The sequence below is a fragment of the Zonotrichia leucophrys genome, chromosome 1, assembly GCF_028769735.1.
Source record: "Zonotrichia leucophrys gambelii isolate GWCS_2022_RI chromosome 1, RI_Zleu_2.0, whole genome shotgun sequence".
Taxonomy (NCBI): Eukaryota; Metazoa; Chordata; class Aves; order Passeriformes; family Passerellidae; genus Zonotrichia; species Zonotrichia leucophrys.
Window position 1 is genome coordinate 97947973 of NC_088169.1, and position 25010 is coordinate 97972982.

At 40.3% G+C, this 25010-nt stretch overlaps 1 protein-coding gene across 18 annotated transcripts in view; it reads right to left on the bottom strand.

The window, feature by feature from the left end:
- BBX (BBX high mobility group box domain containing) overlaps positions 1–25010 on the bottom strand; it is a 139779-nt gene that overhangs the window by 80116 nt on the left and 34653 nt on the right. The window contains exon 1 of one of the 18 annotated variants that reach the window (XM_064724968.1): positions 5260–5279. The exons of the other annotated variants lie outside the window; for them this stretch is intronic. The gene's annotated coding sequence lies outside the window, so the exon portion shown is untranslated. Of the gene's footprint in view, positions 1–5259; positions 5280–25010 lie in introns of those variants that run through there. 18 annotated transcript variants of the gene reach the window in all.

Here is a 25010-nt window from a genome sequence, read left to right on the forward strand (position 1 = left end):
ACATAAAGGCAAAGTATTCAATATAAAACATTTACAGGCTGAAAGAAAAAGAAGGATGCCTCAGGACCACCCACGGCAGCAAGAGCAACTTCCAGTACAACACAACCAGCCAGAGGGATGATTTAAGGAAAAAAGGCAAAAGAAAAAGAACTGTAGTAGGAAAACATTTGACGTAGGCATTCCTAAGAAACACTGAGGTCTGGAAGGAGAGCACTAACACATAAAACACAGGTTTCCTCTGCTGCCAAGTCCCATAGTCTGTGATTCAGCTCTTTGAATGCATATGAAGATGTGTGAGTGAATATGAAAAGTGTGGGAAACATCTGCCTTTTAATTTGGGGATTTGTTGTTGTCAGTTATTATTTTTTAAAAGTGCCTTGTACACCTCAAAAATACCGAGTAAAACTGTAAACCGAAGAGCAGTAGTCACAAACAATGTTGCCACAAGTAGAGGATATTGGCTTGTACTGTTTCGTTAGATCTCCTTTTGGCAAGATTTTCTGGAGAATCCCCAAGAAAGTACCAGAGGCCCATAAAAACTGAAAGGAGAAGTTCTTTTAGTAAAATGGATTATTTAAACTTTGGGTTCTCATTTTGTTTTTATTACTACCTATTTAAAACTCACATTCTTAACCAACAGTTGAAGAAAAAGTGGCTTGGAGAAAAAAACTCCAACATTCTGGCTGCAGCTGAGTGGTGAAAACTGCTCCTGTAGTTCTCCAGCAGAGAAAAACCAAAACAATAAACTTCCAGCCAACATAAAAAAGCCACTTCACAAGTAAGACACACCTCAAACAAGATTGGATAGTTAAGATTACAGGTAGGCTTTATGGGTTTTATCTTCCTATCTTTATAACCACAGAGAAACGAAGATGGAAATACTGTTTTTCTTAGTTCTTTTGATCACTGCTGGGAATCTTTGCTGATTGTATAACACATAGAATGCAGTACTTGTGAATGCCTCCAAACTTTTAATGAGCTTTACAAACTGTATTATTATGCTTATGCAGATATTCCTAGATGGAAATACAGATATAAGTTTAGACAAGACATATCTACATCTAAATATGTATACATGTCAGGTCATAAACCCAAGGTTTTACACCCAGCTGCTCTTCTATAGGAGAAGTGGCAGCTGTGCCTGCAGACAAGTCAAAATATAGTTTACTGAAATAAAACTATCAATACAAAACTATTCATGTAAAAAGAGTAATTGCTGATGAAACCCCTTCCTCTACATTTAAGGAATGAATCTCTTTGAATAGAGAAGAATTTTCCATTTTTTTCTGTTGAGGGGTACAGCAATGTCATTGAGGTTTATCTTTTTAATAATGATTTGCTGTACAGACAGTTTTCAATGAATGAGTTTATAATGTCCAAGTAATTGTAAATGATACAATGAAGTCAAAGATCACAGGATAGCACTTATTTGCCATTAATATTTGGTTGACTCAAATGTGGCTTTCAGTTTTTCTTGAAAGCTGATCAGACTCCCTTTTGTGTTTGCATTAGGAACCACAGCAGAGAGATTTAAACTACAGAGCAGAACAGTAACAGCCACCTTCCACTTTTTCACTTTCCTGCAGTGAACTCACTTGTTGCAGAAGGAAAACTATTTGCCCATCAACGCTCCCTCAAAGCTTGCCTTGCTCAGAACATTCACCCACCGCCTGGAACAGAGGGGAGCAGAAGCCAGATGGACATGACACTGACCACCCAGCGCTGATGAATGAAGAATACTGAGCAGCCCACAATGCACCCAAACACTAATGGCCAAGTCTCCTTGCTCCTGCTGTGTCCTTATGAAGGCAGCTTTCCCTGAAAACAGCCTGCTCAATTCAGCAGCTGCCATCTCAGCATTCCTTCGATCACACTACCCATGGCAGGTGAGTGGCTTTGTAACCCACACCTCTGCCTGCAGCTACCACAGGACAAAGCACCCTGTTAGAGCCACCAGGAGAGCTGAACAGCATCTCGGGCTCTTCCCTTCCCTGCACGAGGGACTGCAGGAAGCCAAGTGTGGGAAAACCTCCAACGTCCAAGAGGGACATCTGTGCTGACAAGTGCTTCCAGCTACAGCATCAACCTCGAGGCACTGGGGTTTTTCGTGCTGCAGATTCCTTCCCTCACTACATAACTCAGCGCTCTTCCTACGTCACCGAAGTCAGCAGAGATTTCACTTGAAACAGACTCAGCTGCCTGCAGAGCAGTGCCAAGCTTGGGGCCATACGTGGCCCCGTTTGCTCCACAATGCCCACTCTCAGTGCACTGCCAGCCTTCTCTCCAAGGGCTTAAAGCCAGGGCCTCTGCACACCTTCCATCTGCAAGGCTCACACCTGCAACAGCGGTGAACTTACTCCAAAGCAGCCTAAAATCATCAGGAGAGAAGATGCATAATAAATAAGCAAAAAAAACAAAAAAAAAAAAACAACAACAAACAAAAAAAATCCCACCCCCAAACAAAAAAGGCCTTAAAGACTAACTCCTTCCAGTTATTATTTAGATGCTTGCTCTGAGACTGATACACAAGTGCCTGTGGAGAGGGCAGATGTGACAGCAGCTATATTGGACAGCATGGACAAGATTATAAAAAAGCTGAGTGTGGTAATCATCACACACAAAAACCCAGACCCACAAAACCATCTCTCTGGAGAATCAAACCAAACAAAAATCCCAGGTTACTTTTCTGCCTCTCTGTCTTGTTTTGCTAAGAAAGCCCAAAAGTCTCTATTATGATACCAGAGAAACTATATACAAATATATATTACACCAAACTTAGACTCAAAGCTAATTTAAATCAGCATGCACGAGAGGTAGGAATACAGACCATTACTGAACTACTGACAGCTTTGTATTCAAAGGGTTTTCTTATTCACCATCAGAGACTGTGCCTTCCATGCTTCATGGAAAAGCACCCTTCACAATGCAGATAATGACCTACAAAACCTATACCAGGTTACGGAAATAAAATCTTATAGCAGGAGAAAAATCCAGAAAGAGGAAAAGCAAACTGACAGCTTACATAATGTTTGTAAACCTCCACTGAATCACTCCATGCCTTCATTCTGGAGCAGCTAGCTCTTCATCACAAAGAGTCCCCAGCAAAGCCAAAGATAAATAAAATAGGTAAGTCAGGACAAATAAAAAAACTACATTCAGGTTTGTAATTTCCCATTTTGTAGACTCTAACTGAGCATCCTGTATGCACTGTTATCACTTTGAATGGATATTCAATGAAGAAAGACTGACTTCGCTGGTTTTTTAAGTGCTATCTGAAAAAGTTCTAATGCAGTTCTTATTGCTTTGCAATAAGAGCATACTGAAATGCAGTGTTTTAAAATGGTCTCACTGGAGAAAGTATAAAATAAGTAATTTGCCAGAAATCAGACTTTCTACTCTGCTGTATTATACATACAGTGAAGTTACTAAATTGGAACAGCTAGGATACAGTTTAACACATACAACTTTTGTCTTTTCTACCTCTATCAAATTTGTTTATTTTACTGTATACACATATTTACAAGAGCCAGGAGAGGGGAATTTCACCCTTGGAGAGAGAGACTCTTCTGAATTATGAATTGCTTTATGACATTAAATCCTAACAAGATTTATCTCAGAAGACCACTTATGCTGGAGCCTGCTAGAGCTCAGTGTCAAGATGCACTATATGCAAGTTCTGCATCAGATTAGAAAGCAATTACATCACTCAGTGAGTGTTGAGTATTTGACATTTTGTTTTCTCTGGACTACCTGTGTCACATAACTTTTCAAACACCATTACAAAAATTCACATCAGCAAAGAGAATTTTCTACTTTTTAGGCTAGGGAAGTTATCTTACATATACAACAAGCCCTTATTTACACAGGAACAGTTAACTAAAATTAACTCAGATGTTTTCAGTTCTTACTTCAGGCTGACTTGTTTACTCTCAGATAGCTTAGGCTTGTTCCTTAACACCACAAAGCTCAGAGGATGCCAGGGAAATACAGCTGTGCCAATGTTGGAATTTACATCCATGGCACGTGACTGTCAGCGTATCACAAAAACCAGGCTGATTTCTGATCAAAGAATCCACAAAGCTGAAGTCTCGTAAGACAAATAATTTAGAGAGTTGACTACTTTGATTTAGGTTAAACGGATTTATGAGCTTAGAAACAGGACTAAGTTACTGTAATTTGAGCAGCTGAGCCATGTAGCTGACTATACATGCGCACTTTGGCCTACAGCAAAAGCCAGGTCAAGCACATTTTTCCCTTAGGAAAGTCAAATGATAGGAGATTTGAGTGGAGAAAATTCCAAGAAAGGGGATTTATGGAGTCTACTCACTTCACCTCACCACTGGGACAACAGCACTCCCAGCAGAAGCTGCAGACACCCAATCAACAAAACAGCCCTATCACGCGATCTGCTGCAAGGTCCATCCCATGGGAGCACCAGACTGCTGTTCACACCATAACACTCACCACATTCCAGAGAGCACTGACCATCAGGAATTCTCCACATGTGAAATCTCTGCATGATGTGTCCCACCACATGCCTGGCCACTTACCTAACACAACAGCTAGCTCTTAATGCATCTCCCATGATGACACAAAGAGGGACACAAAGAGAGCAGCACCTGCTAAGTGACTGCAGAGGGCTGCCCACTGCCATAGGAACCGACAGCTCTCCTACTAGAGCTGAAGTTTGAGATACAGGGTTGCAGATCAGCGACACATTACACAGCCCATTTGTTCACGACTGAATGCACTGTTAAAAGGCTCAGACACATCATCAGATGGTGGCCAGATACTGGCGATCCATCTCATCCTAACTCAACAAAGTTGTTGCCAGTAGTCAAAACCAAACAAGGATTATCTGGAATTCTCTGTGTGCCCTGCACACCTCAATTTATGTTTAAAGGAGAATGGCACAATAGTGGATTGGCTGAGATTTAAATTAAGACAACATTTATATAAAAGTTACAAGCTTGAGTTGGAGGAAAATGGGGAAGCCGGCCTCTTCCTGAACAGAGAGACAGTATTAGATGCCATAACGAACCAGCACAATGCCATAACTAACCAGCACAATCTTGAATCTTGACCCATTTTAAGTCACAGGCCACAACCCCAGCAAGGCCACCTTCTTCAGCTGACTACACCAATTAACAGTACCTACAGGATCTAGGAACTAGTAGATCTAAGTTATCAATTAACTCCTTGTGCCCCCTGAGCTCTAAAACCATTACCTCTGGCTTGACAGGAGTGAAATTTACCCACCTTCTTCCCCCAGCAGAAAACTCGGATGAATAGCAACTGCTGCTAAATCCGATGTTAATTGGAGTATCCATCAATCTCTAGCAAAGAGATTACTCCTGGGGAAGACATTATAGTCTGGAAATGCTGCAAGCTAGAGATGCCTGCTCAAGTCTGGAGCCAAGGGCTCAGAAGCCTCCCAGGACCCAAGCAGGCACCTTCCCCATGGGAAATAGAAGTGCCCCGGAGACACAAGTGACTGTGAACTGCATGGCCACTCCCAAGGCTCATCAGGATGCTCCTCACCTGTTTGCTTAGCCTGAAAGCAATGACCAAGCCTGCTAGTGCTTCAAAGTAGATCAAGTTTGAGAAATGCCATCAAACACACGGGAACTGCGAGCAGACCTGCAGGTGTATCCTGTAGCTCACAACAGCCAGAGAAGAGGCTCAGGCTCATGTACGGGCTCACTAAGAGCCACTGGTGCATCAACATAATCCCAGGAAAAAGCTTTTGTCAGGAGAAAGTTATACAATAACAAAACTTCCTATGTTTCACAAATGGTCTTCAAATACTCAAGCAACAAAATCCTTGACCTAAGCATCTCACAGCTTAAAAAGAGTATCTGACACAGAAGCCAATCTCCAACTGGAAAATCTTCTCAAAAGAAACCAGAGATCTGAAAACTATCTTGACTCAGCACAGTATGTTTTATGATATTGGGTATAGCTCAGAATTACACAAACCAGAAAATGCAGTTCCCCCAAACTCTTAGGGGTTTATCCACACGGACTGTCTGAAAATTAAACACAGTATATAACTAAGCAAAGTGAAATGCTCTTCACCATCACCCCTCTCCCCCTCTATGGATCCCAAACCTTGCCTACTAACTCCTAACATACTTTAAATCTAAGAGGGTGAAAAGAAAAAAAAAGGCCAAAAAGGGGAAGTAACAGAGGCATAGCAACACATCTGAACACCTACTGACATGTTCATGGATCTATCAGAATTAGGACAGATTGCTGCTACCTGCTTTACACTACACCAAGAAAGGGAGTGAGAAAGGACTGAGAAGAAAGTGGGTTTATCCTGAGTTTCAAAAGAAAACTTCCCTCCTTTCTCCATAGCTTCTCGCTTTGGGGAGAACATGATCAATAGTAAAAAAGCTGCCCAGATACCTAACTGATAATGAATTTCAAAAGAAAAACCTTGAGTTTCACAGATTAACTCTCTCATGACATAGAATTTCTCTTTAAAACAAAGCTTGGCATAAGGCATACTAATTCCTAATATTATCCATATAACCAGAAGTTACTTTCACTTGCAGGTTGATATAGCTCGGACGTGTTTACAAACACAGCCGTGAAATGGAAGCTGAAAAGCCACTCATACTTCCATATGTGTATTCCTGGGTTCTTTCAGACTGTTCTGAACTCCTGGGCCAGTCTCTTTGCTCTGCCAAATTTCCCCAAGCCAGCCTATGGAGCTGCTCCCAGAGATGCAGGACTCTTGCAGCTGACACTGCACAAGTCTGCCTGTACACACGGGGCACAACAGAGCCACAGAATCGAGCCATTCCCTCAGGTGTGGGACTTGATGAGCCTTGTGGGTCCCTCCCAGCCCAGAACGCTCCGGGCAAAGTCTGACAGAACCACAAGATACAAAGAGAAAAACACTGGAAAGGGCTCAGATTTTACTTCCATAAGCTCAGCGCCTGGAGGGGAAATTCTCAAGCCTCGTATTTAATATGCAAGATGAAAAATATATATGGTAAAAACCTTCATATATGTGTTATCTTTTATATATATATATACACACACAAACATATAAACTGAACAAACAAGAGGCCACAAAAGAAGGAAATATAACCTTTCTGTGAAATCTTTCATACTGCTACTTTATACTTCACAAGATGCATTTTCTTGTTAAATTTTCCTTCTTATTTGCAACAGCAACCTACATGTTTTATGTATATATAAAAACACACTGATGTCTCAAATTCTGGAAACAGTAATGAGAAGCATTTCAACTCCAGCAGGGACACACATATACACTTTTATTATTCTAAACTGTTTCAAAATCTCACCTGGATTTATTTAACTACATACAGTCAGTGGAATGTTCCAAAACGAAAATTCTGCAGCGACAACCTGCTATTTACTAATAAATAGAGAAAGTGTATGAACACAGAATTGCATTAGGAGAAAACATCCCTTCCCTCGATAGGCACTCCTGGAAGTAGTGATGCAAGCCTGACATTTGCTGACTCAGCAGCCAGGCTCCCTGTCAGCGCTGTGTCTAAGGACAGAAAGAGCCCTGTTAGCTGCCAGCGCTACTCCGAGCCAGCAGAACAACAAGCGGATAAACAGATCGCAGCCCCAGCTCTGCGTCACCAAAGCTGCCCACCAGGTTTTGTCTGCAAGACCAGTTTCTGTGCATGTGACCCATTTCCCATTCTCCCACACTGAGCCCAACAGGATAGCAGAGCTGCCAGACAAGGCAGAATCAGGCCTAAAATTAACTTTATCAATCACAGTAAAACCATAGGAAGAACCCAATTAACTCTGCTCCCCCAGGCTGAATTGTGCAGGACAAACAATGCACATTCCTACCATTCTTCCAGCTTCTGCATTCAGCAGATTTGTCACAGAAACCCTATAACCAGCCCACAGCCAAACCTGTATTTTTTTTTAACACCATTTTTGCCAGGAATTCCTGAACATTCTCTTCCACCTCCCACCAATGTACTTCTGCAGTTACTAGCACCTTCAAGCCACATTTCTAGTTTAGCAGAAGCATTTTGGTGGAATGGACAGACAGGTGTCCAAAACCACCGCAGCACTGCTATGTCTGGAACTTTAACCACAGCATTTAATAGCCTAAAGTAACTGTGATTCCAGGTGGTTATTGCTTGGGAGTACAATATACCTTTCAAGGTCTGCCATGTTCATCTCAATGGGACCCTTATCTTGATCCGATTTTCTTTTAATGCCAAAAATAAATTGGAAATTAATACACTCTCATAGCAGAAAGAAAAAAACAACGCTATAAATCTTCTCCATTGTTTTGTTTTAAAATAATCTGACAGATTTCAGTATTAAAAAATTAAAGCTCTTTCACAAAAGACTGGGAAACAGTACAGTGAAGAGAAAAATGATGACTGTTAATTCATCTTAATCCTACAGAACACTATTAGATACTGAATGATGATGCATGAGGAGAAGAAGGAAAAAAACATAAAAAATGTTAAATCTCTCTGAATAAAATATTGAAGCAAAAAGCAAACAACATCCAGAACACCAAATCAGAAAACCCCCACTCCAAAAATCACGGCACAGCAAAATACTCAACATTAAAATACATTTTTTTCTAAATTGCCCCATCAGCTTTTAAAATCAACTAGAATGGCTACATCTATTTTCACACCTTGTGATTAATGAAATTATAAAAGGTAATCTAAATAATGGGCAGAGGGCATTAAAAAATGTCTATGTTTATAAAACATGTCTATCTAGCCGCCTTCCATTTAGCATTAATAAATTATTTTACCCCCAAATATGCTGTTCCAGTATCAGTCAACAGCTTTGCAGTCTCTCCTTTAATATTGTACAAAAATAAAATCTCAGAACTGTTTTTCTAAGAAGTTATCTTCACCTTTTATTGGATTGACTCCCAACAGAAGTTCTAAAGTAGAAAAAAATATGAAAAACCTACACCCTAGGCACTTTGAGAATCTGGAAAAGCACAGAAATGTGTACTAATATAAGGCAGAAAAAATATTTTACTAGTTATTGCAGATAAGACTTGTTTTAAAGAAGGTCTACACTTACCCACACTGTTGTGTGCATTTTAGATTTATGCATACCCTCTATCAGGCTTTCCATTAAAGCCATCCACACTGAGAGCAGCAGGATTAACCCGTACAGAAAGGTTACAGTCAACATAAATGACAAGAAAAGAAAACAATCCTTCCCCAAATGTACCCGGTACATTTGTATCTATATACATTTTCAGTGTCTCAGCTCTGGCAGAGTCAATGGTCTTATTGAAAAACATAACCTGAGTGAGATTTCTCTTTCAAACTAATTGGAAGGAACACAGGGACTCTCACAGTAAGACTGCACTCTTCACAACCCCTGCTCCTGTCCAATTTTGTTTCAAAATGGGAAGCACTGCATTTAAATTCAAGAAATTAAAGATATACTAGGTATGATTGCAAGTCCACAAAGATGTATTTGAAACTAGACGTACAAGAGCTGGTTTCAGGTAAAAATAATCCTAGTTGGTTTGGTTGTTTTATCTAAGGAATATATCATTAAAACTATACTATGGTACCAAGTTTTACAAATAGATTGCATAAACTTGCTGTAAATGTGTAGATTTGTGATGCTTTTGGATATTTAATAATTTTGATCTGAGTGTGCCTTCAGTACGTTTACATTCCTATCCTTCCTCTTCAGATTCATGGAAATTATGTGGAAGAGGTAAAAGCAAGGGAGGCCTCATATAAATTTGGGTGCAACAACAAGGAATGTGCTAGGATGGGAGCTGCATCTTCCTGTGGATCAGGTAGCAGTTTGCTGGCAAGAAGACAGCCCATATGCAGGCATACCTAGGACCTCATGGCTTTCCCAAAAGCTATTAATTACGCTGTGAAGCGTCACAATAATGCAGTATACAAGAAGCATCAGGCGTCAGGTAGGGATTGCTATTCCCCAGTGCCAAGTCATATATTTGTTTCTGTACTATACAGCAGAAAGCAGCTTTAAATTTACTGCAGAAGTAGCTGTTTATGACGTAAAAAATTCATTGCTTAGGTACTCAAAATTAGTTGCACCATAACAGCAAGTGACCAATTACAAACCACTTGAAAACAAATCAAACTTACAAAGGGTGAAAAACAGCCCATTTTTTTTTAGAAGTGCTGATGTCTTAGGTGCCTCCTTGCTTTGTGCAATCACTTAAAGGTGCAAGTATTTATATTAATATGTGGTAACTGAAAGCATCTGTAAGAGTATGTAAGTACTTTCTCCCCACCTCATAAAAGGCATTTACAGATACCACAGAGCTGTTTTTTAAACAACATTATTACCAGGAATGCTGACAGAAAACCAAAGCCACCTGAAACGGCTGAAGCACAGCATTGCTTCCCCCGCCATCAATACCACACACAGACCAACTCAACCATTATCATCCATCAGCCCTGCATCTATTCCTCAGTGTGAGCTCCAACACCACGAGCATCCCAAGTGTATTAAAGAAAAAAGAATAATCATGACTGCCTTGGGAGATTGATGCAGCAGCTGGTCATGATCCTGGCAATGATTTCAGTAATTATTGCTTCTTTATTAAGAGTTTCAGACAAGTTACTTTTACTCTAAAATAGAGTCAAGCTACTTAGGAATTGATACTGTTTCCTAAAATCTGTCCTTCAGCACTTTTGAGCATGTAAGAAGGACTGGAGTACCTGTGATGTCTTCATGGGGTGGCAAATATGCCAGTGGAGCCCCAGAAGATGCCCATCCTTCCGGAGCAATATCTGGACAGTAGTCAGACCACCAGGATGGGCACCTGATAGCCAAGGAAAGGAAAGTGAATGCCACCCTTCCCAGCAGTGCATTTACACCCTGCCTCCCCACTTCCTGTTGTCACCAACCCGTGAGCATTAATATTTGGGCTCAATTTCAAATACACAAGTCAGCCCTGAGGTCAACAGAAGGGAGCTCTGGTGGAGAAGCTATGCCTACATGTAAATATTCTCAATATCAAGACTTAAGAGCTGTGGCCTCTGACCTCCCACTTGCTGCAGCACTCCTGCAGCCCCTGTGAAATTTTCATGACGTGTGGGATGCACACAGAAGTCCCTTGTCATACAAGCTGACTTTTTTTTAGAATCTGACTTTCAGCAAAAGGTGCAAGCCAAAAACAGTAAGTATTATTAGTAGCAATATTATAAAAAGGATAAAGACCATGGAATGAAGAACAGATTAACTTTGTCTTGAAAAAAAAAATCTGGAAAGCAAACTTTTTTTTCCCTGACACAGCCTCTGATTAAGGGCAGAAAGTAAGGAAAAACTGGCTGTAAAAATCCTGATTTCATAGAGGCTGCTCCAGAGGAGTAGAGTCAGAGGGGAACACAGCACATTCTTAAATATCACATCTTGGAGTGCAGCCAGAAGATAGATATGCAGAAGCCAAAACATAGCATGCTAGGAGTTGCCTAAAGGCAGCTCTAACAGGGACGAGTTTCAAAGTGCTTCCAAAACTCCTTTTCCTTTAGGAAAAACTACCTTTGCTCTGTGGGGCCAATCACAGGTGGCAAACCACACAGCTGGGCAAGCTGTTATCATTGCAGCCCAAAAGGAAATTGATTAACTTTTCTTTAGGGGTGCTCACTGAAGAATACAAACTTGCACGTTAAGACCAGCCAGGGCTGCAAAGGTTCTCTGGTGGTTTTTGTAGTGAAGAACGATATTTCTGTCCTAACATGAGGTGGTAATCCATGTGGTAACCCAAATCCTTTTCCTAAAGCACACGTGCTCCAAGCACATTGCATGTCAATGTGCTTGTATCATCTCATAATTAACTGTAATTAATATACAATAATTTCCAGACTTAAATGTAGTTAACCATTAACTTGTATTTGTAGACTGTATTTGCTGAACAGCACGATATTTTCCTTCATTCCTCAATGCTATGTAATCATAGAGTTACAGACCTTATCAGAATGCTCAACTAAAACAGCTTTTGTGGGGGTGGAAAGAAAAGCCATAAATATCTTGTTATTATTTAAGCTTTTTAAAATAAAAATGACAGTTTTAAATAAAATTTGATCAGGAAATGAAATAATTGAATATGGGAACTACTTACTTACTCCAAACCCCAGTTTCAGTCCTTGTGCCTACACCTGCATAGAAAAAAGTGACATCAAGGCAACTCTTCAAGTTTCCACCTGGATTTCCTTACTACGCCTGATCTGTGTACGTACATGTCTATTAGACAAAATAAGAGCACACTTTGAGCCTCCAACTTAGGACAAATGTAATTAAGTTGGTTCTTATAAATAAAAATGTATTGTTACCATATTTTAAAGCCTTTGCAGTATTATTCAGTTGTGAAAAAAGAAAAATACAACAATAACACAATGTAAAGAACACAATTTAGTATTTTTTACCCATTCTAGCACTGCAGATAGTCAACAGAACATCAAGGATGACTGGAAAACCATTGTATAGACAAAATTATGCATATTCAATTGCTGGCTGTTTGGGGGGATTTTTTGGGGGGGGGGTTGGTTTTCTGGAGCTAGGCTTTTTTTAGGTTTAGGTTAGGGTTTAATAAAAATTTATAATAAATAGCAGCTAACAGGTTTCTACAATCACATCTATAGATGTTGCTCTGTAGTCTATCCCAAAGTGAAGTGCTACAGATCTCTATCAAAGTAAGTGCTTGATGCAGAAATATACCACAAGATAAACAGAGATAGCCCATCAATCAGCTAGATGGGGGAGCTATTAAAAACAAATAAATATCTAGCATTGTATTAGATGTCTGGTTTCCTGCTTCTTTACAACTGAGAGGGAAAAACAGTAACACCTCCAAAATCCAGAATAAGTTTCAACTATTTGCCATCAGCATCCCACTTTCAGATGGGATCTGCCCATCTCAGGCTGTAAAACCTCTGACACAGATAGTGCATCTCTTTGGAGACTTGATCTACAACTTTCATCTGCCCTACAAGGGCTTGGCCAGTGCGAGGTGTTACTTTTATGTCTCTAGTACCACCTCATGTAGAGTTTCTGCCACAACTCAGCTAGGGAATCAAGCCTTATTAAATTAACACAGAGTCTTTATCCCCTTCTTAATTCACATGCAAAAAATTATGTGGTATCTTACCCAGTGTGATACATTGGCTCAAGCCATAAATTACCTGGAAATACAAGGCTGGAAAGGAGACAGACTGAGATTATGACTGATTTCTCAGGAGTCCAAATAAACCAGTGAAATTAGCACTGGTATCATCCTAAAATGTGGTATTCGTACTAACGGCTGCAATTTAAGCATTTCAGCAGTCTTTTTCCATAGGTTTGGAAAAAGAGTTTGGTCACCATGGCTGGGGAGAATACTTGTGCACCATTGGGTGCCCCACGCAGCTGTACACGATGCACTGGAACAGGCTTTGACGCCAAATCCAATTCTCAGCAGTACAAAAAGCATTCTCCTCAAAGCAGCTTTGGGAGGATGAGGAAATCTAATCCTAGAGGGAACCCTGGTGCCCATGTACAATAGAGATCCCACCCACAACAAAACAATTTTCTGGATGCACATCAAAGAATATACCCTCTTCAGAGTGAACACTAAATAAACTCAAATCAAAACTGTGTCAATATTGGCCCTAGCAAATGAAACCTGACTTCTAAAACTGATGCTGGGAAAGACTCCAGGTGACAGAAATTTCATGAGAGCACTAGTGCAATGTTCCCTGCGCTTCACATGATGGTAATACAGGTATAAACCTTTGCAAAATTCAATGTTAGGGTATGAAGATATCCCAAGGTTTTGCAGGACAAATTAAAAGTTTTAGGAGCTCTGATTTTAAGACACATTCAGTTTAGAGTTATGTAATTCAATGCATGAATAAAAAAGACAAACTTTCTGCAAATGGTCCTCAACAGTATTTCAAGTTCCCAGTTAAATCTTGCTTCATAATCAAATGTTTGTATTTGAGGTGAAAATAGGAATGGTTAAGAAATATCTGAAACTCTCCTTCTTAACCCTAAATGCATAAGTTGCTTAATTAGAACTGCCACACAACTTGGCTTCAAACAAAATTCTCTTCTTTCAGAAGTTTCTCAGATGCTGAGAGAGTTTGAGTTTAGACTTCCCTTTTTTTTTTTCCTTCCCCTCCCTAAATAAACACCGTGCAATGCTCATTATCTGTCTCGGCCTGACCATCCTCAGGACTCCTTTCCTGGGGTCTTTCTATAAGACGTAACATTACAAAGCATGCCTATTAACCATTCTGAACACTGACTATGCTAAGGGCTGGGACAAAGAAGTATCAAAGAGACTGGCTATTCCATCACCAGATCACAGTCAGTGCACAGGGCAGGCAGGCAAGCACACTAAGAGTCTTCAGGGAAACATCAGTGCCTTGCTCAGCCTTTTCCCTGCTGCTTGACTCAGCTCAGCCACTTCAGAGAGGAAGCTGAACATAAAATATGCCACCATCCCCTGTGCTCCCAACTGCTGCCGCAGCCCAGCTAATTCCTGAAATGCCAGATGTGCTCAGAACTGATAACCTGTACATCCCAGCACGTCACTTGGGGCCCGGAGAGCGAGAAGAGGGACAGGGCAGAGGCTGGGGGAGATAGGAGCCGTACACATGCACACACATGACTGCCTCTCCCTTTACACAGCTCTAAATAAAATTAAGCCGCTCATGTCATTTCCACTGCCAGCTTAGCTCAAGCATGGTAAATTTCCAATTCAGCTCATTCACCTCACTTTGATCCATGCTACACATGCTGCCTTCTATTCATATTTACAACCATCACTGACAGCAGCAGAAAAAGCATAAATCCAACAATAAAACACTTTTCAGAGTGAGAATCTAGTGGGAAATACAGGATTAGGTATTTTTTCCTTTAATTTTTTTCTTTACATTTTATTAGCCTGAATTAACATGGTGCAGCACAATTTTATTTCTCTTGCAGGATGTAAGAGACCAATGCACTAAACACACCCAAACCAAGTAAGTTTAAATAGATGGCCAGTAGCTTTGCTCCTGGCCTTGCCCCTTAATCTTCCTCCTTGGCCTTTCAATTAAACTACACAAGGCATCTCCTTAGAACAACAGCTTTTAAGTAAACAGATAAAAACACAGAAATCTCAGAAAGCAAGTTAAACAGAACACTTAGCATAACAAAATAATGACACAGCAACAAGACAGATGGAAATTATTTAAGCAAATGCCAAAACCCAGGGGTTTTTTCAATATTTCTCCTCTTCAATTCTGTTATAGTTTATTTACAAATGATTAGTGTAAATTACAGGTTATGCAGTTTCCCTTTAGACCAGTACAAAATTTACAAAAGCTTTTAAACACAATCTCAAAAACAGGGTCTTGGGGCAGAAAACAAGGTGGGAAGGAAGGGAAGAATGCCTGAGCGTATGTGTCAAGGTATGCATGTTTGGAAAGCAAGAGACAAGGGATGTTTGCATATATTCATACAAAGAACTGTGTTACATACATATCCTACAAGCATAAATAGAAAGAAACTAAAAATCTCATACAACAGCTGCTTTTATATCATGTCTTTTTGAAACATCCAAAGAACTAAACTCCAATATGCCACTGAGTAAACATAAGCCTCAAAAGAAACACGATTTGGGTCAAGAAAATTCTAGCCCTGGTTTGCAAAGACTCAATCCAAAATTGCATTTTTGGAAGCTAATTTAGAAGAAGTTTTGGACTTACCAACAGGTCTTCAGTATTTAAGAGAGAAAAAACTTTAGCTGAAGAAAACTTCCAAACATGACAATTACTGTGCATTAAGTTTAAAAACAAAATTAGCTTACTACAAACACTGAAGCACTCAAACTTCACAGCTTCAAGGAATAATATAATACCTTCACAGATCAAGCCCTAGATGAGGACCAAGTCTTATTGCTATGAGAGTCTTAGCTTAAAAAAACAGTTTTGAATTTAAAAAAAAAAATCAGCCAGGGGCACTATTGTTTTATTCAGCACATACTTTGCACCAGGAACCGGTCACATTTAATGGCAACTAGTGATTCATTATTACATCTCAGAAATAAAAACAGGTGTGAGGAAACACACGGAGCAACATCAGAATCACCTCACCACCTAATTACCTTGATAAAGGGACCACAGACTTACCAGTGTCTTGGTACATAGATGTTTATGCAACTCTCTCTAAATGACAGGAAGATTAAATAATCCTGAGCATCATAAGGTGAGTGGACCCTCTACATATGCAACAAAATTTGTAGCGAGTTTGTGGGAATTCTGTCTAGGCCTTAACTGTAGAAGAGTGTGTTTACATTTTTCCCAGCCTAACAGGATTTGTCTTGCCCATCTACAAGACGCAAAGAAGTGGCAAAGACAACATTATGCTGCTGCTGGTTGGGGTAGAGTGTCCAGTGAACTTTCTTTTCATGAAAGCTTGCAAAGTAAGAGCCCGAGCTCCTCACAAACCCAGGTGTCACTTCCAGTCCAGTCAACAAGTAATACAACTTGTAACATTAGCTTCTTCACATGTTTACTGCCCCAGTGAATCCAGCCTGATCTTATGGAAGTCAGGACCCTTGTTTTGAAAATGCAAACTTAATTAACAAACACCCCAAATTAGTGATCATAGAGTTTTATTACCCTTAACTACTTCACCTCAAACTAAAAACCACATTAACACTCCCATCAGTTGGGAGATATATATAACCCATTAATTTTGATGCACCTCTCTCAGATGGGACCCAGAGCAGCCCCTCCTTCCTGCACCAGCTCTTCAGACTTCTTTTCAGCTCTGAGTTTATCCACCAGCAGGCTGAAGGAGTCATCTAGTGGCCACAGCAATTCCTGCAGCCTCACCAGCTTCTCTAGTCCAGCTGTCAGGGACAGACAAGGTGTTTTACTGCTTAAAGCACTCAAGCACAGACAAGAGCCCACTGCAGGTCCAGTATCTGAACCATGGCATGGGCCTTGCAGCCTTGCTCTTAATGTTCCCTGTTGAGGTTCCTTAGAGCACACTAGACGCTGGTTTCCCACCTCCAGCCCATGTCAGGGCCAAAACCAAGTTCTCTCCATATGCTTGGGAGGAGACATGGCTGTATTATTTCCAACCCTTGTGCAGCTGCCCGTTCCTCTTCAGGGGTGGGCAAACCTTTTCTGGGTAAAGTTGCTACCCATGGGAAGCCCTAGTTCAGGTGACATGGATTAAACTGCTAAGCAGCAGCAGCAGGGCAAGCCAAAGGATCTTCCTTAGCCCACATCCCTCCTCTGCCAGAAACCCACTGTGTAGGCTTGGACAAAGCACGTGGGTACTTAGGTAAGGTCTCTCAGCCATAGGAGAACCAGCTACCTAGTAACATGCAAAATAGAGAACCATAATAGATTAAACAGGTATCTGAAGTATGAGTTTAAAATAACACTTTGATAAACAGTATTAACATCTATAAAAATCTTACTAAGCTTCATAAATATTCGTAATGTGCTATCACACAGGCCAGGTACGCTACAGAAATTTAATAGTAGAATTTTTTATGAAAACATCAAATATTCATTCTTCAAATGAATGGCCATTTCAACTACATAAGAAAGTGAAAAACTGGCACTGATTTTTCATAACAACACCTTGGTTTCAAAACAAACTCAGATCCACTGTTTTTACTCTGTGTTAATCTGTGTTACCTGTTGAATGACTGAATTGCAGACACCTAAACACACCTTAGGCAGGATTGTCTTATGCTTTTTTTTGTTCCTGGAAATCTTTGTTGCTGCCACACTAATGCCAGACTCTGGAAGAACATGGCGCTACTCTTCCTTCACAGACTAGGAGCTGCTACTCGTATACTTTCTCTTGGGATGTTTGCACTGTTGATCAGAGGTGAATCTGATACAGTGAGCATCAAGTGCTAATCATCCCACACAACTTTCACACCATTTCATAATATGCCCCCTTACACCCCTGCCATGTGGTTTAACATCCTATAACTTAATCCCAGCAGCAGCTTCCCCTCCCCACCCCCAAAATAAGGAACCATAGGTTCTCCAAACCTTTCAAGGAAGCCAAAAGGCTTCCTTAAATTCATACTTAACCTTCCTGTGAGTCAGAGCTTCCACCTGCCTCAATCACCTCAGTCACAAAGGTGTCACCTAGCTTTTTCCATCAATCCTATGCATCAATCAGGTACAACAAGTGAAAAATGCTATAAAATATTAATTATCATTCTGGTATGATTAAGGAGCCCCAACCTATTCCAATCTGCAGTTGAAGATGGAAAACAGCGGTACCACACTATACAAACAAGTGAAAGAAAAAAAATTATCCTTGCAAGCCCTAATGTCAGAATTAAAGAGAGAAGATTCCTTCAAAATGGTGAGGGCATGAGCAGCAGGTAAGTGATGATTAAAACTCTGATCCCAGCAGGCAAAACCTTCACCTTGCTTTACATGTCTAACAAGTGTTGGTCAGATTCACTCTGTGTGGAAGACCTGCAGAAAGATGGACTCTAAATCATATTTATTTCTCCAAGATGGGGGAGATCTTATCCTTTTAGGTCAGTAAATCACCAAGAGCTATTTCTTGCTACTCATTGCTCAGCAGTCCAGTCACAGAGGTATCTGAAAGTGAGAAAACAGTTCTGCAGCACTCATAGGTTTGTATAGACACTACCCAGATTTATTTCTCTAGTTAAACAGGCCTAATTTGTATTATCAACAAAAGTAATATCAGTATCTTTTAGCCTTAACTATCCAGAATCATATGACAGATAAGGCCACTTTTAAGACATTGACTTTAATTGGATTTTTACTTAGACACAAATTTAATTCACTTCAAGTTTATTTCTTTATCTATGTACTTTAAAAATAAGATACTCTTTGGTAACAACAGAGAAAGTGTGGGTTCACTACTGGTCTAACACAGCATGCCAAAAAATGTCACTGATGAAATCAGTCGCAGACAGTACCAGAGGTCTACTCATGTCTGCTGTGTTAGGTCAAGTCTCATTGCCTTGTCTCATGTTTTCAGTAAACTGTAAGAGTGAATAGGGATCAGGAATAGCCACCAAAGTTCATTTTGTCCTGTTACTACAGCAAAGATGCACATACTTTTTCTATTATATACATATTCATACCTAAGTGTTCACAAGTGTAGGTATGTGTACACACTTTTTTGCAGGTACATGCAAGATAAAAGTGAACACCACACAGTAGGCCTGTTTTGTAAAGGTGATGTGAAGAAAACAAAATTACTGGCAGACTTGGAAATACAATAAATTGCAAAATACCACAGCTACTCTTTAAGCTCCTCTCTCTGTGCATCAACATTAAAATGGGAAGCTTCTTCTGAACCTTTTACTACTTCTTAATATGCAGAGCAGCCAAAGCATGGTACTTTGTACAAAACATACACTTTGTTAGCGTTGCAAATACAGACTTTGGCATACTTCCTTTTGATAAATGGTTTATGATATTGACCAGGCTCCCACCACCCCAAAAGACAGCCATAATATGCCTTTTCTAGAGGTCTTACCACACACAGACTACCTGGGAACTTTGGTTAGCTGGGTAGCTGCCTGCCCCCTTGCTCCCCACCAGGTTCGACAAAGGGAGCATATTATGCTCCTTAATCATCTTCAAGAGATGGCACCATGTTTAAGAATTATTTTTTCCTAGATATAAACCAAGGAGGCTGACCATCTTAAAACAAACACATTACTGACTGAAGCCTAAGCATCTCTACAGCCTCTATTTGCACCTTAATTACTCAGCAGAAATGTTTTAAGGAGTTATCAGTCAACTGAAGATGTCTTTTCTAAGGACCTGCAGGACAAGCTGAAATACCTCTTAGAACTGCCAAGAGCAAAGGGTTTATCTGCTTTTATGTGCATTTGTCAACTCATACTGCAGAAAATGTAGTCACAAGCAACAGTGTAAATTGATGAAATATTTAGAGTATATTCACTTCTTATGAAAGCTCACCAGGAAAGTACCTATTTTTCCTCTGCCTAACCACCACTTCAACACATCAGTTTGGATTCCCTGTCTCACTAGAGGTCCACCAGAAAGCAGATGTCAGTACCTGCAGCAAACATCTCCAGGTGCAGATTCAGAATTCACAGAGCAGGGACTGCAGTCAGACATTCAGTGAAAGCCCAGCATCTAATTCAGAAAACCTCTATCAGAGTCTTACTCCTGTGATCATTTTGGATAAACCATGAGCCCTGCTACAGATGGGAAGGCCTCAGCCATGTTATTTGAATATACCATTGGTTTTTTGCCAATGGGGCCTGGCTAGCTGCCTGACTTACGGGAACCTTGAAGGGAGAAAGAAATACCTGAAATCTAGTAACACTTTGCTGCTCCTGACTAGCAACAACCTGCTTCTTGAGTGAGCTGCACCAAATTCTGTCTACTCAGATTTTGTCCATGCACAGTGGGCCCATGTGGAATTTGCCTGCATTTTTACCCAAAAAACTTCTAAATGTTTACACATCTGATTGCTACTTCCAAGTTAATCCATACATTAACAAGCTTTGAGGGGCAGCATTAGTTACAAAAAGGAAGTTATTTAGTTAAGTATAGAACAGTTACAGCTACATTAGTACAATTTTAAATTTAAAACACCCTTATATATTCCTGTCGCTAGCAGGGAACAGGAAAACTCAAATTATTTTCATTTCTACAGACAGTTTAATTTTTAAATTAGTTTGAGAAAAATATTTTGTTTGAATATCTGCATAAAGATATCTCTTTAATTTGAAAGCATTTTAACCTCCTGATATCATAAAAAGCATTTTACTGTGCAGTTGTGAGTTAACAGATAAAAAGGGGTGGACACATTTTGAGTAACTTTCCCCTGCAGCAGATCCTGCTCATCTTCAGGTGAAATGCACAGGTTTTTCTGGAAGCACCTTCTGTGGCTGCTTTTGAGAAAAGAAGCAATCTGCAAGCATTACAAAAGCCATGCCCTTCCACACTCAAGTTTCACATCTAAAGCGCCCCAGATGCTGCCATGGTTTCACCGCAGGCTAGCTGGCCAGCAGGGAAGGCTGTCCCACAGCAGACATGACCCCAGCTCCCCGCACAGTCCCTGCACGGCTGTGCTTCCCAGCGCGGCTCTCCCGGATGGTCCCGCACAGAAGGCCAAGGAGAAGGGTCCAGGCTGCTGCTGTTACACCTCGTCCATGAGGAGGGTGGGCACAGCTCTGTGAGAAGGTGCTGCAGCAGGGGCAGGGCCCCTCAAAGCGCACAGAAGCTGTGCGCTTACAGATGATGGCCCAGCTGCATCAATTCTTGAGCATTTAAGGTCCCTTGTATTGTGCCATAACTTGGCTACCAAAGAAAGCATTATTTTTGTGGTTTACTCTTAATACTCTTTCCTCACAACAAAAAGTGAGAATCTTATTTTTCGCTCTGAAAGATACAATCAAACCAAGTAGCCAATTTTATAATTTTTTGTTGTGTTTGCATTTCTAGATCATTGTTTCAGTCCTTTTGGCTTTATAAAAGCTATGCAAGCTTGACAGGGATATTAAAGTATTAAAGTAAGTTTTCTTTCTCATCCTAAAACTATCATTCCCCTTGTTACTTTTCCACAATTATAATTTTTGGTTTTTATAAAGTTTTAAATTACCAATATAATTTTTCAGCTTAAGGTACCCAAAAATAATACTTCAAAATCTGAACACTCAATATGCCACATTTTTCTAAGGCTTTCAGTTTACTTTCATAGGACAAGGGAAGGAGCAGAGACAACATTTTCAACTCTAAACTCTACCATCTGAGCAATTTCCAAGCAAAGTAAACATTCATCCTTTTATCCCTTGTCAAAATCCGCTATCATGGATTTCTGTGCTTGCATGAAGTCTCACAGAAAGTAACAAGACCCCAAACAAAATGCATGAGTATACATTAGCAAATCTCAGAACAGGAACTTTCCCTTGGGATCTAACATTCAACTTCCCTCGCCAAAACGCAGTGAATGCATGCTGAATACCTGTTGTTGGTTTTGCCAGCACCCAACACATGACAAAAGCTTGAAAGCTACTAACAAAAACTTCCTGCATGCCACAAATAAGGTCTGAGCAACTAATATCACCCTGCCACTTAAAAAACAAACAAAAAAATATTAGAATATCGGCCAGAGAAATGTACGTTTTTTACAGGCCACTTGAGGATCTGCTCTCTTCAGGTAGCTCACCACTACTGAAAATCTCAAGAGTAACTGATGAAATTAACACACTACAGCATCAACTTCAGAAAGGATCACAGGAGAAAGATAAAAACAGCATCACAATTAAGACATGTTATCTTCAGCATCACTAACTAACTGATGCTATCTGCTCTGGAAACTATCCAGACTGCAAAATCATGTTTAGAAGATACATATAAGTCCCTAGTAGAAGAAATAGACAGTAGTGCTCTATTTCTGGAGACATATCCTCCTCCTCTTGCACTTTACTTAGCCTGCCCTTAAGGCTCCAGCTTGACAAGCAGCAAGTATAGGCCAGCTCTGAAAACAAAATGAGTCGTGTCCCCTGTCCTGCTTTTCTACTATGCAATCCCAGACCCCTTTTTAGGGGGAAACAGAACTGTTCAGTTCTTAAGTCTGATTCACAATACATTAGCTGATCTACCAAGTAGTGGTCAGTTCTATCTTAAGGTAGAAAGAGTTAAGCTAATAAAAACCATTAATTTTAGGTATGACCATTCCTCCAGTCCAGTTCATTATACAACAAAAACACTGGCATAGCCCCAAGATGCAAGGACTTTCTTTCAGTAATAGTGCTGTCATTTAAATATGTTGACTCACTTTTACTTCTGTTAAATATGTTTTTATTCCACTTCTTTGTCAGGGAGCTGTAATTCAAATAATGTCTGTATCTTCTATCTTCGATGAAGATGGTGGTCAACATTACACATGCTGAAGGTGAAAAAAAAAATACTCTGGGAGACATTCCCTTCACTCTTCATGCCTACAAATACAGAGCACTTATTAGTACCCTTGTGACCTCTCCAATGAGGAAGCATCCGGCTTTAAGACACAACTTCTTATCCCCCTTTGATGGATTCCAAAATACATTAACCAATTTCTACAAGCTAAGAGAAAACTAGGTTGCCAAAGTATGACAGAGCAGCAGCAAATGCTTTGACTCTAGCTGTCTGAAGCAGGAAAATCAGTTTTAAGAACCAAACGTAGAGCCACTGGTAGGAGCCCTTAATTGATACAGGTTGGATTTTTTACAGCAGCCTCCTATCAATTATAACTGAGATGCTGAAAATAGATACAAACTAAATAAAACAGCAAAAGGGTCCAATAGCTGTTGTGCTTGATGCTTCACATTATGATGAGGTACCCAGTGCTACAGAGTTTCTTTACTGGCAGAATGCAAGCAAAAAGGCAGTAACTTTGGCAAATAAGGGTTGATACTTGGACCCACAATGGAAATGGAAATCTACAGCATAAGCACATTTACAACACATTTCTTGTTAAGACATTAGCATGTAGAGTTATCTTTAGACTCAATACACTGAAACAAACGCACTTGTGTTGTCTTTTTAACACACTGATAAAATGTACACAGCACATAAAATGTCTTTAGCTACTATTTTATCCCTCAAAGTAATGACGTAACACAGGGTTAATTTCTTGAGCACAAGTCTAAACCAAGTAGTAGATTTAGCAGCAATGAATTTAGAGATTGCATAGAGGCAAAACCATGTGGTGCAGTATACCCAGCACATGAAAACAAATATAAAAGATGCAAGGCCACACATGACTGGAAATTTTATTATTACCTCCTATACAATGCTCCACCACCAGTACTCAAGTGGAAGCCACAGACTAGGCTATAAAAGTGATTTGTTGCTTTCATTTTGGCCTTACACCTTTACCTACAAAGCTGTTCAACTGCAAGCAGTAAGTGTGAGCCAATAATACAACACCCTTATGACTTCTACTCGCCCTGAAACTTGAAGAATCACAGAAGCATACAATCACAGAACCACTGGGCCTGGAAGGGACCTTGAAGATCATCTGGCTCCAACCCCTCTGCCACAGGCAGGGATACCTTCTAGCTGAAGGTGTTCCAAAGAGCTCCATTCCACCTGCTCTTGAACACCTCCAGGGACAGATCAACATCTCAGGGCCACCTGTGCCAGTGCCTCACCAACCCTCACAGTGAAAAATTTCTTCCTAATGTCTAGTCCAAACCCTTCTTTAGCTTAAGGCCATGCTCCCTTGTTCTATCACCTTGTAAAAAGTCTCTCTCCAGCCTTCTTGAAAGACCCCTTAATGTATAAGGCTGCTGGTAAGAAGCAGAGCAAACTTCCACCAAGGAAAAATGGCAAGTCAGCCATCATCAAGAATGTTACCAGAAATCAACCCCCAATTTCTAATTTACTGTACCTCTCTCATTTTTCACCACAATGCATCAAACTTTAAAAACACATGCTTCTCCAGAATGGCTTTCAGCAAGGCTACTGGAGAACTTCACTGTAAGATCCAATAAAGAGTTCCATGTATTTCATTTTATAGAACAAACAATAAATTAAACTTCTCAGAACAGAAAACAGCTACTCAAATCACACACCCTTGTCTGGATCATGAGCACAAGCAATTCTGGTTAGGCCCCAGATGATCCTGATCAAGATCTTTGATTTGTTACTACTGTCCCCTGTCATCTGGGGAGCAGTGCCAACCTTGAGACAGTGCCCTGTAGCTGTGGTGGCATCACCCAGCACCAGGCTGGCCCACCACAGCTGCGTGTTTGAGTGGCTTCCCATGAGGAGTCCTCTGCGAAATCACTCAGAGCATCAGGCCAGAGCAAACAAAATCATCCCATTAATCTGACCGTTAACAGGCAGCAGCTAAAAAAAAAAAAAACCAAAAAAAAACCCCCCACAGCAAAAGCAGAATGTGACAACACAAAGTATTTGTCTAACCTACCACCAGTTACAGATTAGCAATTTTAGAACTTACATTTGGAGGAATACAGACAATGATGCTCATCTGTTTGAAAAGCTGAAAAT